Genomic DNA, 16,868 nt, shown 5'->3' with positions numbered 1-16,868 from the left:
CCTTGTCCTGTGGCTATTATCTCTATATAGCAAAATGTATTTTTCACCCAGACTGTGAATTATAACTTATCATCATTGTATACCTTATAGAACCAGAGGAAACCCTATCAGTGCTTATGAGCCTTAGTTTTTCTTAACGATTTTGTTAATGTTATTTATTTTTTACATAATTCTCCCCTGTATGTAAAATATCTCGTTTTCTTCTTTGACTTTGAGAGATTGGAACCTTTCCATGTACTCTTGGCATTGCAGATCAAAATAAGGCAAAATAGCTCTTATTCTGGGCTTTGTTTATCAGAAAGCACTGTTTTTTGTTGGTTTTTATAACAGGTGGTATCCAGATAAGGTTTAAATAAGATGAGTTGCTGTATTTTAATGTTTATTTCCACCTCTTAAGGGATTTGCCTTCCTGATAAATCAGTATACACTTAACTGTATTTTAATTCCCCTGAATCACAACTATGCTAATGTAGTCACCTATTTTGGAAAACTCCTTTTCAGACATTCTTTAAACTATTTTATACTTGTTCTCATGAGCCATATTTGTGAACACAGACTATCATGGATATTTTATAGAAGCTAGTTAAATAGCATTATCTTCTGGCTATTTGGATTATAATCCAGTTGTAGATTGATTATGGACCATTCTTGGAATCTAGGAAAAGTCCAAATGCAATTCTGTAGCTTATACATGGCTAATGAAGCTGAGAGATAGATTAGGTTTTAAGCAAGGGATGGATTTTAGGTAACAACAAATATTGAATATGGCTCCTTTGAAAGTTTAGAACAAGACAAGGTAAAACAAAACAAACGGCTACTTTTTATTTATTTCCAGATGGATTTCAACTTGCAGGTGACATGGCATAAAGTCAAAATGTTGCTTGTTGAGATTTATTAATTAGAATGTTTTTAAGTCAGATACGGAGTTTGTTCTGTTTCAGATAAAAGAGAAACCTACTCAGACATAAAAATAAAAGTAAAGTCAGAGTGGAGAAAATATTGAATGCCCGAATCTGGGTTTCATTTCATGCGAATCTCCATTTCTTAACTAAGCGATATCTGCCAAGGCTCCTCTGTTTGTTGACATTGCTGTATTGAAGTCGCCAGTAGCCTAATGGAAGCCAAGCCCCAATGGTCTTTCCATCTGACTGCATCTCTCAGATGAATTGGATGCTGCCAGCCATTCTCTTGGGTATCTCATCTGGCTTGGCTTCTAGGCACTGCATCTCTGCCACACTTGTTCTAGTCTATCATTGAATATTCTCTTAATCTATGCACTTTTCTTGGAGGGTTTTATGCTTTTAGGTTTTTATCCAAATGAAATAACTTCTGAGCCTTCACCTCTAGACCTAACTTGGTTCTGAGTTCCAATATCGGTGGCCTTCAGCCTCCGTAAGTACTTGGTTTTAAACTTGTTTATCATCATTAATTTGGCATTCAGGACCCTTCAGTTTGCCCCCCAATTTACCAGTTCCATCTGTACTACATCATGTGTCTACCTGTACTATAGTGCTTTCTAGTCCTAGAACATTCTCACACCGACTTTTGTTCATATTCTTCCCTCCTTATGAAATGCCTTCTATGCAACCTTAACTACAGGGATTCTATCTGTTCCTCGGCATGTTCACTTCTGTATTCTTCTTCCTGAAACTCTCTACCTGAAACTCTCTACCTCCACCCATTTAGGTTAAAACATCCCCGCCTTGTGCTCCCATTTATGTGCGGCTTTAGCATAGCTCATACCAGAAGCTACTGGGCATCACGAACCTGAGGAGAATGAGAACATACGTAATTCATTTTTGTTCCCTTTACAAATGACTTGGATGCAGTAGTTCTCAAAAGTGTTGCATTAAATAGCAACATAGGGGAAGAACACTTTGGCTGGCAACATAGACTTTCAGGTACTGAGAAAATTGTGAAATTGGTTTGTCAGGTTTCAGAGGAAAATAAAGATTATCTGGTATTGCATAAGTTATAGATGTTTCTTGATGTTTGCCCTAATGTATTGTTCCTAAGGTAGGATACCACTGGTTGCAACGGAGTATGTTGTATTTTGCAGTGTGCTTTCAAATCCTGCCTTTTATCAATTAATGTCATTTAGCGAAGTGGGACAGTGTCAGTGAAACTAAGGCAAAGGGGAAGCCTGAATTCATTTGAAAAGTATAAAAAAAAGGAGAACACAGGCAGCCTTGTACTTTACTGATATTGTACGTGAGACACTATAAACTAATCAGAGATGCAAGATGATAAATGATGTGTCCTTAATTGAGGATAACAGTGTTAGGCTCTAAGGTCATGAGTCAGAAACGTGCCTTTTTAACGTCCATGTTCTGAATGTTCTCAGGCCCAAAGGTTGTGCTGTGATGTTTGAGGACAATGGCTTATGTCTTGGCTTCAGGATGAAAGTCACTTGTAAGTGGGTCCAATGCTTGCATGCTGAGGGGGCAAGGGTGATTTAGAGTCAGGAGATCTAACATGAATATTGATGACTAGGGTTGGGAGCTGAGCACAACCATAGGTAATGTTGCTTTGAGATGCTCAGGTTTATGGCAGCAAGAGGATACTGGATTCCTCTTTGCTCAAATATTTTTAATATTCATGTTTCCCTCAGTGATAGCCAATCAAGTGATAACTGAATAATAGCTGCTGAGACGTTTTTCATGTTGGAACAACAATGCCTCTGAGATTTCTTTGAATGTTTGATTTTTACTAATCACTTTTAATTTCATCTTAAAAGCCTGGGAACAATTTTGAAGTTTAAGAACTTTTTTTTTTAACTTAAAAAAATTATTTTATCTGACAGTTGGGAAGTCCCTTTGATTTAACATTTAACTCTGTTAAGCACCTAAATATTACTTTAAACAGCTCTGGAAAATTAAGCCCTGCTATTATTGTACATTCCCAATCTCTATGGACATGGGACCATGAAGGAGAAATCAAGGAGATCTATTTAATGAATTTCTTTGCTTCTAGGACGGTTCATTACTTGTAGGACTTGCACTTATCTATGCCTTCTTTAAAAACAAAACATTCCAAAGCTTCCTAGAAACCTTAGCTAATTGCATTATACCAACATGCTTTTCTGATGTCACCTTATGTCTGTAAGCAACTTATGTCTGTAATCCTTTGAAAGAGATAGTTGGATTTTTAAAAGTAGTATCTGCTTGGATTTTGCAAATTAAGCGACAGTAGCAACAGTTTCACTGTAGAGTACATGCTAGTTAATAAGTAGGGGTTTTTAAAATCCTCTGTACTTTTCCACAACTGAAAGGGTGCATACTTTTGGTTGAAAGTGAGTAGGCGAAATTTAGACCTGCTGTTCTGGTAACCCTAGTGGCCATTTCATAATACCTGATATGATTGTCCAGCTCTCCTGTTTGCTGAATGCAGAAATAGAGGAAGGAAATGGATGTTTTGGCTCCATTAAAATGTTCCTTATCAGACTGTATGTAGGAGTGGATGCTGTTGAAGATGCCTCTATTGCCAGCTGTACAGCATATGTGCTGGGCTAGTTTCCTGGCTGCTAAAGCTGCGTGGTGCCCTTTAATGATGGGAAGGAGGACATTATTAAATGTGTTGGGCTTAGTGTTTTCACTTGTGAACATCAGGGAGCAGAGGGCATGCAAACTTTGCCCAAAGGCTGGACACGGTTTGCATAGAAATGAGCTGCGTGTAGTAATAACTGACTTGGTAGATGCGCAGCTAAGCACTGATTACTAAGTAAAAGTGAGTGCAACCACAGGCCATAGGTGAGCTAGGTTGACCAGGGAAAGGCTGCATTCCAAGAGGTTCGTCTTCCATTGGGGCTGCCTTAAAATGCTGATCCTGGTTCACATTGGTTGAGCAGTCTGCTGTATATTGTCTTCACTTGAGATAGAAACTGCTGTCAACTTTATTTTATAGAATGGAGAGAACTGGGTCTCAGGAAAGTATAATAAATTGCCTAGGCTACAACAGGTAGCAAGTAGCAGAGTCAGGATTTCAGTCCAGGCAGCCTGGCCCTAAGAGCTGAGGCTCCCTCTACTTTGTTTCTTATCTGGTGGGTGAACAAGATTTGAGTTGCTGTATCTTCCAAGGTAGTATTATAATAGTATTTCAAAGACTAGATGACTTTTTAATGTTAACAGTGTCCCAATTTGCTTTCTCCTTAGGCCCTAATTCATTGTCAGAGATAAGGCCATCACCTTTATATATGAGACATTTAAACAAATGTTTTTAGTAATAATTCAGGAAACATACAACTGGTATTCTTTCTATAGCGATATCTGCATCTCTTGTTAAAAAAAAAAAAAAACTCTGTTAGTTTAAGTAACCGTCTCTTCTTGGCTCCATTACAGTAAAAAGTCTGTGATCAGCACCCTCTTGGAAGGGGAAGTTGTTGAATGACAGGGATGTGGTACTGTCCTGATAATCCTATGGCTTTGTATTTCTTAGTGTATTTATACTCCTGGGTAACTACCCCTGCTCCACATGGAGTCTTGACAGCTTTGAATCTGAGGTAGCTTATGTGTGTTACAAAGACAAAAAAAAAAAAAAAAAAAAAAAAAGAAAGCGTGGTTTGGGTTAGACTTGAAAAAGTACTTTCATCAGTTATTATCCAGCGTGTCTGTTAGCTTTTTAAGTAATTTATATTTTATGAAAGAGCTTTAAAGACTCAGTGTGCTTTAGTGGATAGTGTAGCGAGAGAAATAAAAAAATAATAATAAAGGACATTTTATTTAAAAAAAAATTTTCCTTTTGTTTTTAAGAAGAAAAAAATCAGAACTGCAGATCAGGAACAGAAATAGCATTCCATTTTCTTTTCACGGATTCTGGAGCAGCTACGGTGAGAGTGAGTTGGCTGAGTCTGGGAAGGAGGCTGCTGTCTGCGGCCCTGCCTAGGCGGCAGCGGCGACACGACAGGAGCTGCTTGTGTGTCGCTGGCGTTCGCTCTCGCAGGAGCCCCGGGCCTGCGGCCGCCACCACGCGTGCTCGGCGCCCGGGCTGTGGGCGTGTTATCGCAGGAAGTCCTGCGGAAGCAGTTGTGTGCGCCCGTTCCCTCCGGTTACCTCGCTTATCCTCGGCTGCTGCGCGGTGCCTGCAGCCTCCCTCTCCTCCTCCCTCTCCCAGCGCTGCCTGCCCTGCCAGCTGCGTGGAGGCCGCCTCCTGCCCGCTTCTCCCCACTCCCTCTGCCCTGTCGCGTCGCATCCCCTGGCCAGCCTGCCCTTCTCCCCACTTCCCAACTTGGCTTCCTCTCTCCATAAACTCTCTTCCCTGTTGTCTTCTCTTTTGCTTCCTCTTTGCTGCCGCCCCTCCTTGATTTGACGCTCTGATTTCCTCTTGCCAGATCCCAAATTGGGTTCATCAGCAGCTACTCATCCTTAAATCTTATTCACCTGTGATCATTGGGCAACCTGTAAGAGGCATGAGATTAATGCAAAAAAGAGAGTTCCTTACTATGGGAGGAAATCTCTGGCTATCAAACAGTCATTTTTTTTTGTCAGATATTAAAATTAAGCACTAATGTAAATACAAAAAATTTAAAATGATGGCATAGGTTATTAATGAGTCCAGGAATAAGGCAAAGAAGGACAATCTGAAAAAATAATCTCAAATGAATATAACAAAATTGCCCATTTTTTATTGAGATAACTAAAATTGTGATAAAGTACTAGATTTTATTAATGAAAATGTATTATTAGTCTTAAAGTTAGTCGTGTACTTTCTCATATATCGTTTTCAAGGAGCTGCTTAAAGTGTTTCTGATATTTTGAAGTATGTTTACTTACACAAACATTCTTGAGTAGATGGAAGTGTGTGTCTCTTGCATTCTCAATCAGAAACTATAAATAAAGTCATATTTAATCAAAATTTACCTTATAATGTAATAGTTTCAAAATCACATGAAGCCTTTTGGAGTGGCTAAGGCTATGTATGTATATAAGGCTACTATATTTTTAGCATTCTGGGAACTGAGGCCTTTATATTTTTCTTAAATTATGAACTTTAAGACAGTTGCTATACATGGATCCCTATCAAGTTTTTGCCTTCTTTACATCATCAGGCTTATTTTTAAATTAATTCTTGTTAAGGACATGCTTTTTACACCCTCTGTATTAATTTCCTTTTCTAGAAGTCCATATTAGTAAGGCCATATCATGAAAATTAGTATTTTTAGTAGAGCTGTTCTGAAATTTTTCCACAAGAAATATTTTGCAATGACTGAGCTATATTGATTCATATAATTTGTATCCAACTGCTTCATTTTGCCTTGAGATTTCCAGTGTGCCTAATATTAGGTAAAGAAAATAGTTGATATATGACTGGATGTGAGGTGGCCATTTTAACTTGTAGGTGACAGGATTTATCTCTTGATTTCTTCATTAATTTTAAAATAAATAAAAAAACAAAATAAGGAAGTTTAGATCCTTCTTTTTAATTTGTAACACTTCAACTTCTAGTATTGCTTTCTGTAGGGGAGAATTTTTTCAGTTGATAACATGAGTTGATTTCATAAGTTATAGTATTTAAAAGTAGAGATGTTTTATCACAAAAAAGTTGTCCCTTTAATATATGATTCAGCATGGCAACTCTTTTTAAAGTAATATGGTTAAGAGAAAACCGTGACCTTATGATAAAAATAATACTAAACCAATTATTAATAACTACAGTTTGCCATCAAACGTTTTAGCTAAATAATTACCTTATTAGAACAAAGGTACTGAAAGCACAGCACCAGAAACACTGGCTTCAATATTCAAATAATAAAGACTTTAGGTCCACCATGTATTTTTCTCATGGCTGGAGGAGCCAGTCCTAGAGTATGGGGGGCATACTTATTACTTCAGTTGTCATAAATGTGGATCACAGTATTTTCTAAACTTTTTGTTTGATTTTGCATTTTTCTATAATTTGAGCACTTTGACCTCTTTTCAAGTTTATTTGTTCTCCAGATATGCACAATACAAATTAAAAGAAAGTTCAGTCATCACAGTGCCTTTTGGGACACGTGATTGTCTGGAATAGACTTCTGTCCAGCTATGGTTAGAAGTCCCATAGGTTGTAGCTATGTTTTCCTTTTTGTGATGTGGCTCTGTTGGAATAAAACCAGTCTTAAAGTAATTCTGTAATTTCTCTAGAATGCAGTCTTCTCACCCATAGGCTGTGAGTAGTAGTACCTGGGCACAGGTTTTGGGGGAAGAATCAGTTTAGATAAAACATGTAAAACAGGTTTGGTGAATGTCAAACGACTGAATATTTATTTCTATAAATAACGATAATGATTGTTCTGTTTCTAATCTTTGTAATTTCTGTATATCATTAACTATGGGAGTGCTTAGACTATCCAAAATAGTATTTCTAAGGCCTTATTTTATTTTTAATTTTAACAATTATATTTAGGATATTTATGGACAGGAACAAACTGAGCATTCTAGCCATCAGCTATTGTAGAAAGAGTGGCATTATATTATCCCAAAAGGCTAGCTCAGTCTCATCCCTTGGTAGAATACATGCCTTGAATTCAAAAGCTCTGTTATGTTTGAATTTCAGTTCTATAAGCTTTGGTATTCAGTAGTGCCGAGTTCAAGGTCTAAATTGGAAAAACTTGCAAGAAGTATTTTTGCATTGTTTTTTCACATTGTACATCTTTGCCTTGTTCTTTGGACTTTTAATGACATGTGCCATCATTTTTTTTTTAATATTTGTATTAGTACCTAATTTTAATACATGATTTAAAAAATATGACTTTTTGATAGCCAGAGATTTCCTCTTGTAGTAACTTTTTTGCGTTAATTTCATGAAATTTTTTCCTCTTCCTCAAAATGAGCACACAATTCCTCTTCAAAGTTAATGACTGTCTTATTTTTCAGTAGGTTGTTTTAATTTTGAATACATCAGAACCTTTCTTGAGGGGTAGTATTTTAGAGATAATGTTTTGTGGTTCTCACTGGATATTTTAGAAGTTTTATTTTGATTATGTGGGATATATCCTACATGATCATAAGCACTTCATTAATAAAAATGGTTTGTTATTACTGAGATCACCCAGTTTTTCGGCAGGAGAATAATAAATAGAAGTTGTGTGATTCCATAGCCACTGTAGGGTGTACTCTATAGCAGAGTGATTCTGAGTTATAACCACATATCCTAAATTTCAAGCTAATTGTGTGCATGTATGTATGTGTGTGTATATATACGTAATTACCTCGTTTTATTGCACTTTCATTTATTACACTCCACAGATGTTACCTTTTTTATAAATAAAGATTTGTGGCAACCCTGTGTCAAGCAAATCTATCAGCACCATTTTTTTCAAAAATATGTGTTTACCTTATGTCTCTTTGTCACATTTGGAAAATTCCTGCTATATTTCAGACCTTTTCATTGTTATTATATTATATCTGATATGGTGGTCTGTGATCGTTGATGTCACCTTTGTAATTGTTTTGGGGAGCCATGAATGGTGCCCATGTAAGATGGCAAACTTAATTGATAAGTGTGTTTGTTTTGAGTGCTCCACTGTCTGGCTGTTCCCTTGTCTCTCTGGTGCTCGTTGGTCCTCCCTATTCCCTGAGACACAATGATTTTGAAATTCAACCTATTAATAACCCTACAATGACCTCTAAGTGTTAAAGTGAAAAGAAGCATTTCATGTCTCTCACTTTAAATCGAAAGCTAGAAATGATTAAGCTTAGTGAGGAAGGCATGCTGAAAAAGAGAGAAGCCAAAAACTAGGCCTCTTGTGCCACATGGCCAGGTTGTGAATGCAAAGGAAAAGTGCTTGAAGGAAATTAAAAGTGCCACTCTGTTGAACACACACATGATAAGAAAGCAAAAACAGCCTTATTGCTGATATGGAGAAAGTTTTAGTGGTTGGGTAGAAGATCAAGCCAGCCACGACATTCCCTTAGGGCACAGCCTAATCCAGAGCAAGGCCCTCTGTTTGATTCGGTGAAAGCTGAGAGAGATAAAGAAGTTGCAGAAGAAAAGTTTGAAGCTAGCAGAGGTTGGTTCATGGGTTTTAAAGAGATATGTCATATCCATAACATAAAAGTACAAGGTGAAGCAGCAAGTGATGGTGAAGAAGCTGCAGCACATTATCCAGAAGATCTAGTTAAGATCAATGATGAAAGCGGCTACACTAAACAACAGATTTTCAGTGGAGACAAAACAGCTTTCTGTTGGAAGAAGATGCCATCTAGGGGTTTCATAGCTAGAGGGGAATAGGCAATGCCTGGATTGAAAACTTCAAAGGACAGGCTGACTAGTTAGGGGCTAATGCAGCTGATGACTTGAAGTAGAATCCATTGCTCATTTAGCATTCCAAAGATTCTGGGACCCTTAATAATTTTGCTAAATCTACTCTGTGGAGCTGTGCTCTGTAAAAGGAACAGCAAAGCCTGAAGGATAGCACATTTGTTTACAGTATGGTTTACTGAATATTTGAAGTGCACTGTTGAGACCTACTACTTGGAAAAAGATTCCTTTAAAAGTATTACTGCTCACTGATAATGCACGCAGTCACCCCAGAAGCTCTGATGGAGATGTACAAAGAGATGAATGTTATGTTCATGCCTGCTAACACAACATCCTTTCTGCAGTCCTTGGATCAAGGAGAAATTTCAAAATTCAAGTCATTATTTAAGACATACATTTCATAAAGCTATACCTGCCATGGTGATTCCTCTGGTGGATCTGGACAAAGTGAGTTGAAAAACTTCTGAAAAGGATACATCATTCGAGATACCATTAAGAACATTCATGATTCATGGGAGGATGTCAAAACATCAACATTAGCAGAAGTTTGGAAGAAGTTGATTCCAGCTCTCATGGATGACTTAGAAGGCTTCAAGACTTTAATAGAGGAAGTAAGTGCAGATGTGGTAGAAATAGCAAGAGAACTAGAATTAGAAGTGGAGCCTGAAGATATGACTGAATTGCTGCAATCTCCTGATAAAACTGGAAGGGATGAGGTGTTGCTTTTTCTTAAAGATAAGCAAAGAAAGTGGTTTCTTGAGATGGAAGCTATTCCTGGTGGAGATACTGTGAACATTGTCGAAATGAGAAAAGATTTAGAATATTCCATCAACTTAGTTGATAAAGCAGCATTAATGTTGGAGATGATTGACTCCAATTTTGAAAGAAGTTCTAGCGTGGGTAAAATGCTATCAAATGGCGTTGCATGCTACAAATAAATCATTCATGGAAAGAAGAGTCAGTTGATGTGGGAAGCTTCATTGTTGCGCTATTTTAAGAAATTGCCATAGACACCCCCAGCTTCAGCAAAGACCTCCTCTGAGCAGCTATCAACAATGAGTCAAGACCAGCAAAAAGATTACAAATTGCTCAAGACTCAGGTGATTGTTAGTATTTTGTAGTAATAAAGAATGTTTTTAACTAAGTGTATTTTTTAAACATAATACTATTGCCCACTTAACAGACCATTGTATAATGTAAATGTAGCTTTTATATGCACTGGGAAACCAAAATATTAGTGTGACTTGCCTTATTGCAATATTCACTTTATTGTAGTAGTCTGGAACTGAATCTGTAGTATCTCCGAGGTGTGCCTGTATATATATAATATATATATTATATAATATATTAATATATATTATATATATATATTATATAATATATTAATATATATTATATATATATATTATATAATATATTAATATATATTATATATAAATATATTATATATAATGTATAATATAATATATATAATATATAATACATAATATATTATATATAATATATATAATATATAATACATATATTATTTTTTTTTCACGAAGTAAGCATGCTTTTATTATCAGAGATAAAAACATTAACCAAATATGTCTTTTTGGGGAATAATAAAAATGATAAAAATTACTAATGTTTTTGCTGGGGTTAGGTTATCAAAGCATTTTTTTAAACACTGACACAGTCATTCATATTTTCTAGGAGAAATTACCATGCACCTTTGGAGTTATTTTTTATTTGATAGAAAAGGTGTCCCTAATTGAGAGTACCAATTTTAAATTTTTGTTGGCAGGTGCTGCTACTGAATTGTATTTGGATTATAAAATTCACAAGTTTCATAATTGGAGGCTTACAGAGTGTATTGATGAGATGATTAGAATTACTCTTTTGGTTATGTAAGTTTTTAAATAATGGAAGAAGTTCTAGAAATCATACAAAAATTTCCAAAATAAGACTTTCAGAGGCTGTGAATGATACTGATTTTCTGTCATCTTTGTCATTTAAACTCAGTTCTCTTTTTGCTCAGCAATAAAGGAGTCAGTAGGTCCATCTGTATGTTTCTGTTTGTATTCATATCATATATATGACTATTATGTATGTAGTGTCTTGAATGTGTATGTGTATGTGTGTGTGTATATATATACATATATACATGTATATATATACATATATACATGTATATATATATGTTTTCTTTCCTTTTCTTTTTTTTTTTTTTGAGATAGGGTCTTGCTGTGTTGGCCAGGCTGGTGTGCTGTGGTGCGATCATAGCTCACTGTAGCCTTGAACTCTTGGGCGCAAGGGCTCTTCCAGCCTCAGCCTCCTAAATAGCTGGGACTACAGGCACAAGCCATCATGCCTTTGCTAATTTTCTAATTTTTTGTAAAGACGGAGTCTTGCTATATTTTCCAGGCTGGTCCTGAACTCCTGGCCTCAAGGAATTTTTCCCGTCTCAATCTCCCAAAGTGCTGGGATTACACATATATTTTAGACTTTGGAAATTAGGAAAACTGAAAATGGAGTTTTGTTTTGTTTTGTTTTGTTTTTGAGATGGAGTCTCATTCTGTTGCTCAGGCTGGAGTGTAGTGGTGCAATCTTGGCTCATTGCAACCTCCACCTCCCAGGTTCAAGTGATTCTCCTGCCTTAGCCTCCCAAGTAGCTGAGACTACAGGCATGCGCCACCATGCTCAGCTAATTTTTTGTACTTTCAGTAGAGATGGAGTTTCACCATGTTGGCTAGGGTGATCTCGAACTCCTGACCTCAGGTGATCCACCTGCCCTGGCCTCCCCAATGAAAATGGAGTTTTCATTTCCATATATCACAGTTGTTTTTCAATATAGGTCTTCAGTGACTGGAAGCCATTGCTATAGGCTGGTAATTTGATAACCTATTTTTGAAATGTATTTATTGAGGTCATTGTAATTCAGTATGCCTCTGGTGAAAGGCGTGGGAGGTATAGGTTGAAAGAATAATCTGTGGTTGTTCCCTACAGAGACGCTGCTGCCCCTTTTTGGGTAGTCATCTTTAACCTGGCACCCACTAGTGTATTTGCTAAAATGGAATATTCCAAAATTTAAATGATGTCACATTTGAAAGCAATGCCAAGAAACAATGCGGCAGTTTCTAAATTTTGTGAAGCTAAAATCCCTGGTTACAAGAAAGAGTACATGTCACAGATGAGTAGTTAGTAATGATTTCAGTTTAGCAGGAAAAGAGCAATTCCCATATGCTGATTCTAGTCTCATAACAAAGAATGTTATAGAAAGATTGCACAGTATTTAACAAGCTGTGAGTTAATGTGACAGTGTCGGTGTATCTAGTTCCAGAAGGATAATCACTTTACCATATTTCTTCAAAAATATTTTAAGTTATATTCCAAAACAGAAAACCAGATACATACGAATCCAGACTGTTCCCTGCAACACCTCCCCACCCCTAAGTTAGGTAGTAAAATCAGGTTTAAATAATTGAATTGCTTCTGACATGCTGGCTCCTAAATACCTGAATAAATGTAGAAGTTCCATTGTCAGACTCTGAACCTCAGAGGCTTACCTGTTATATAAGGGAGAGTGGGTATAAATGAGAGTGTTACGTCTTGAACTGTAATTATCCAAAACTTAGTTTTCAACGCATGAGTTTACCTCTAACCAAGAGCCTCTCCTAATTTGAACATAGACTACGTCCTTCAACACTTATGGATACGTTAGGAGTTGAGAAAATTAGGTAAAGTTGTATTGCTTTCAGTCCTTTGGAACACATACTGGATACAGGCATTGGTACCGTAGGTGTGTCAGTTACCAGCAATTCATTTCCAGGGTTTTTCCCAAAGACCTGCTGTTCTATGCATGTTCATATTAGTACTATGATTTGCTTATTCCTGTGAACACGAACAACACTGACAGATAACAGTTTTGAACAGTAGACCTGTGTCTTTTAAAAGCTTAAAACTCCATGCTCATCATTTTGTCATTGCAAAGATTCCTAAAGGCAGGCATGGGGAGGCATTGTGGAATAGGGAGGGGATATTATTTCCTTCAGTGATTTAAGGAAATGCATTTTTTCCATCATGAAAGAAAAGATAATCATTATCAAATTCAGAGGATATTGTTTTATCATTCCCATAATGAACCTGTGTCTCTTTTACCAATTAACATATAGATGGATATTAGGAGAAACCAGGTTCAGGTAGAAAGAGGTATATAAAATTAATAATCCATCATGAGGAATTTCTGCAAAGTGCCTTTTATAGAGAACTTTTTTTCTTGGAATTTTTTGAAATTATCAAGTATAAAGTTGATGCTTAAATTATGTTTTAATCTTTCTTAAGACTTTCTCTGGATGCAGATTATGGAATTAAGGTGTTTTGATACTGTGAAAGTATGTGTTGCTAATATTGTAACATACTGTACATTTACTATACTGTCAATAATATATGTAACTATTACTGAGTGTTGACTACTTTAAGAAGTTAAGGTCTCTTGTAAATTTGTTGGAGCTCATTGTAGATTCTGGATATTAGCCCTTTGTCAGGTGAGTAGGTTGCGAAAATTTTCTCCCATTTTGTAGGTTGCCTGTTCACTCTGATGGTAGTTTCTTTTGCCGTGCAGAAGCTCTTTAGTTTAATTAGATCTCATTTGTCAATTTTGGCTTTTGTTGCCATTGCTTTTGGTGTTTTAGACATGAAGTCCTTGCCCATGCCTATGTCCTGAATGGTAATGCCTAGGTTTTCTTCTAGGGTTTTTATGGTTTTAGGTCTAACGTTTAAGTCTTTAATGCATCTTGAATTAATTTTTGTATGAGGTGTAAGGAAGGGATCCAGTTTCAGCTTTCTACATATGGCTAGCCAGTTTTCCCAGCACCATTTATTAAATAGGGAATCCTTTCCCCATTGCTTGTTTTTCTCAGGTTTGTCAAAGATCAGATAGTTGTAGATATGTGGCGTTATTTCTGAGGGCTGTGTTCTGTTCCATTGATCTATATCTCTGTTTTGCTACCAGTACCATGCTGTTTTGGTTACTGTGGCCTTGTAGTATAGTTTGAAGTCAGGTAGCGTGATGCCTCCAGCTTTGTTCTTTTGGCTTAGGATTGACTTGGCGATGTGGGCTCTTTTTTGGCTCCATACAACCCCATCAAAAAGTGGGCAAAGGATATGAACAGACACTTCTCAAAAGAAGACATTTAAGCAGCCAAAAGACACATGAAAAAATGCTCATCATCACTGGCCATCAGAGAAATGCAAATCAAAACCACAATGAGATACCATCTCACACCAGTTACAATGGCAATCATTAAAAAGTCAGGAAACAACAGGTGCTGGAGAGGATGTGGAGAAATAGGAACACTTTTACACTGTTGGTGGGACTGTAAACTAGTTCAACCACTGTGGAAGTCAGTGTGGCGATTCCTCAGGGATCTAGAACTAGAAATACCATTTGACCCAGCCATCCCATTACTGGGTATATACCCAAAGGACTATAAATCATGCTGCTATAAAGACACATGCACACGTATGTTTATTGCGGCACTATTCACGATAGCAAAGACTTGGAACCAACCCAAATGTCCAACAATGATAGACTGGATTAAGAAAATGTGGCATATATACACCATGGAATACTATGCAGCCTTAAAAAATGATGAGTTCATGTCCTTTGTAGGGACATGGATGAAATTGGAAATCATCATTCTCAGTAAACTATCATAAGGACAAAAAACCAAACACCACATGTTCTCACTCATAGATGGAAATTGAACAATGAGAACACATGGACACAGGAAGGGGAACATCACACTCTGGGGACTGTTGTGGGGTGGGGGGAAGGGGGAGGGATAGCATTAGGAGATATACCTAATGCTAGATGACGAGTTAATGGGTGCAGCACACCAGCATGGCACATGTATACATATGTAACTAACCTGCACATTGTGCACATGTACCCTAAAACTTAAAGCATAATAATAATAAAAAAAAAAAAAGTTAAGGTCTCTCAGTTTGTCACAAGAGACATTAGTCTTATATCAAGGGTTTACCTCATGAAGTGACATAGGCAGGTGACCGACATTCCACTACCAGTATTTGACTTTTTAATTATTTATTTATTTAGTTTTGAGATGGGGTCTCACTCTCTTGCCCAAGCTGGAGTGCAGTGGCACGATCTCAGCTCACTGCAACCTCTGCCTCCCAAGCTCAAGCAGTCCTCCTGCCTCAGCCTCTGGAGTACCTGGAACTACAGGCATGTGCCACCATGCCTGGTTAATTTTTTTTTTGTAGAGATTGGGTTTCACCATGTCACCCAGGGTGGTTTCCAACTCCTGGACTCAAGTGGTCCACCGACTTGGCCTTCCAAAGTGCTGGGATTACAGGCGTGAAACACCACGCCCAGCCATTATTTGATTTGTACTGTATTTTTAGTGTACAAGCTGTTTAAGAGAAACATTGATCTTAAAGCGTAAGAGTCAATGATTTTGAAAAGTGAAAACGGGAAATCTGGTCAAATTTGCTTTTATCCTTCCACCTAAAATTGTTTGGCTGCCTGCATTTTGTAATCATATAATGATTGACTGTTGGACATTGTGGCTCACGCCTGTAATCCCAGCACTCTGGAAGGCCAAGGTGGCAGGATGGCTTGAGCCTAGGAGTTCGAGACCAGCCTATGCAACACAGGGAGACCTCATCTCTACAAAAATATATAAAATTCAATTAACCCGGAATGGTAGTACGTGCCTGTCGTCCCAGATACTTGGGAGGCTGAAGCAGGAGAATTGCTTGAGTCTGGAAGGTCAAGGTTGCAATGAGCCATGATCATGCTACTGCACTCTAGCTGGGACAACAGAGCAAGACCCTGTTTCAGAAATAAATAAATACATAAATAAATAAATAAATAAAATCATATGGTGATTGAATTGATCTGTGCAGAAAGTACCTCTTTCTCCCAATGGATGCTGGCATCTTCATTCAGTATGTATAGAGTGGCCACTTTGTGTACTACCTGTTAGCAGTTTATAGTCTAATGGGGGAAGGATAGGAGGAATACAAGAAATTACAGCACATTGCATTTACAATCTATTTCAGTATACATTATCTTATTCATTTAATTTGTACTCTCTTTTCTGTTTGTTCCCTTTAAAAAAAACTTTGTAAAATAGGCCACTTATACATATTATTGTGGGAATTAAGAAAGTAAAGATGTGAGTAAGCTCAAAGAAGAGGGTAAAAACCCAGCCAAAACCACTGTTGGTTTTGGTTAATGTGCCTGCATAATCCTTTGAATCTGTGTCTTTCCTGAGTGTATGTGTAAAACTGTGTGTGTAAGTGTGTATATTTCTGTCTGTATCCTGTCCAACTTTGGCAAAGGGGTAGTTTTGCCCGGATTTGCTTTTGGAGCTACAAGGAAATCTCTGCCCACACCTATTTTGTGAGGTCTGTTACCTTACACTTGAGAACAATGTCAATTTTTTGGGCCTTAAAGGCAGTGTTGGCTTGTGCCTAAAGGTACCTTCATGACCTTAACACAAATTCACAAATCAACCTATTTTATTCATTGCACTCATGTCTGCGGGCTCTCCACTGCAGAGTCTTAAAGGAATTGTTTTGGAATGGACACAAAGATTACTAACCTCTGTGGAAAAGTACCC

The 16,868-nt window shown here is 37.2% G+C and overlaps 1 protein-coding gene across 9 annotated transcripts in view; it reads left to right on the top strand.

The window, feature by feature from the left end:
- TRPS1 (transcriptional repressor GATA binding 1) overlaps positions 1–16,868 on the top strand; it is a 263,808-nt gene that overhangs the window by 16,271 nt on the left and 230,669 nt on the right. The gene's annotated exons all lie outside the window — the stretch shown is intronic.

Source organism: Pongo pygmaeus, chromosome 7, assembly GCF_028885625.2.
Source record: "Pongo pygmaeus isolate AG05252 chromosome 7, NHGRI_mPonPyg2-v2.0_pri, whole genome shotgun sequence".
Lineage (NCBI taxonomy): Eukaryota > Metazoa > Chordata > Mammalia > Primates > Hominidae > Pongo > Pongo pygmaeus.
This window is presented reverse-complemented; position numbering and strand designations above follow the sequence as displayed.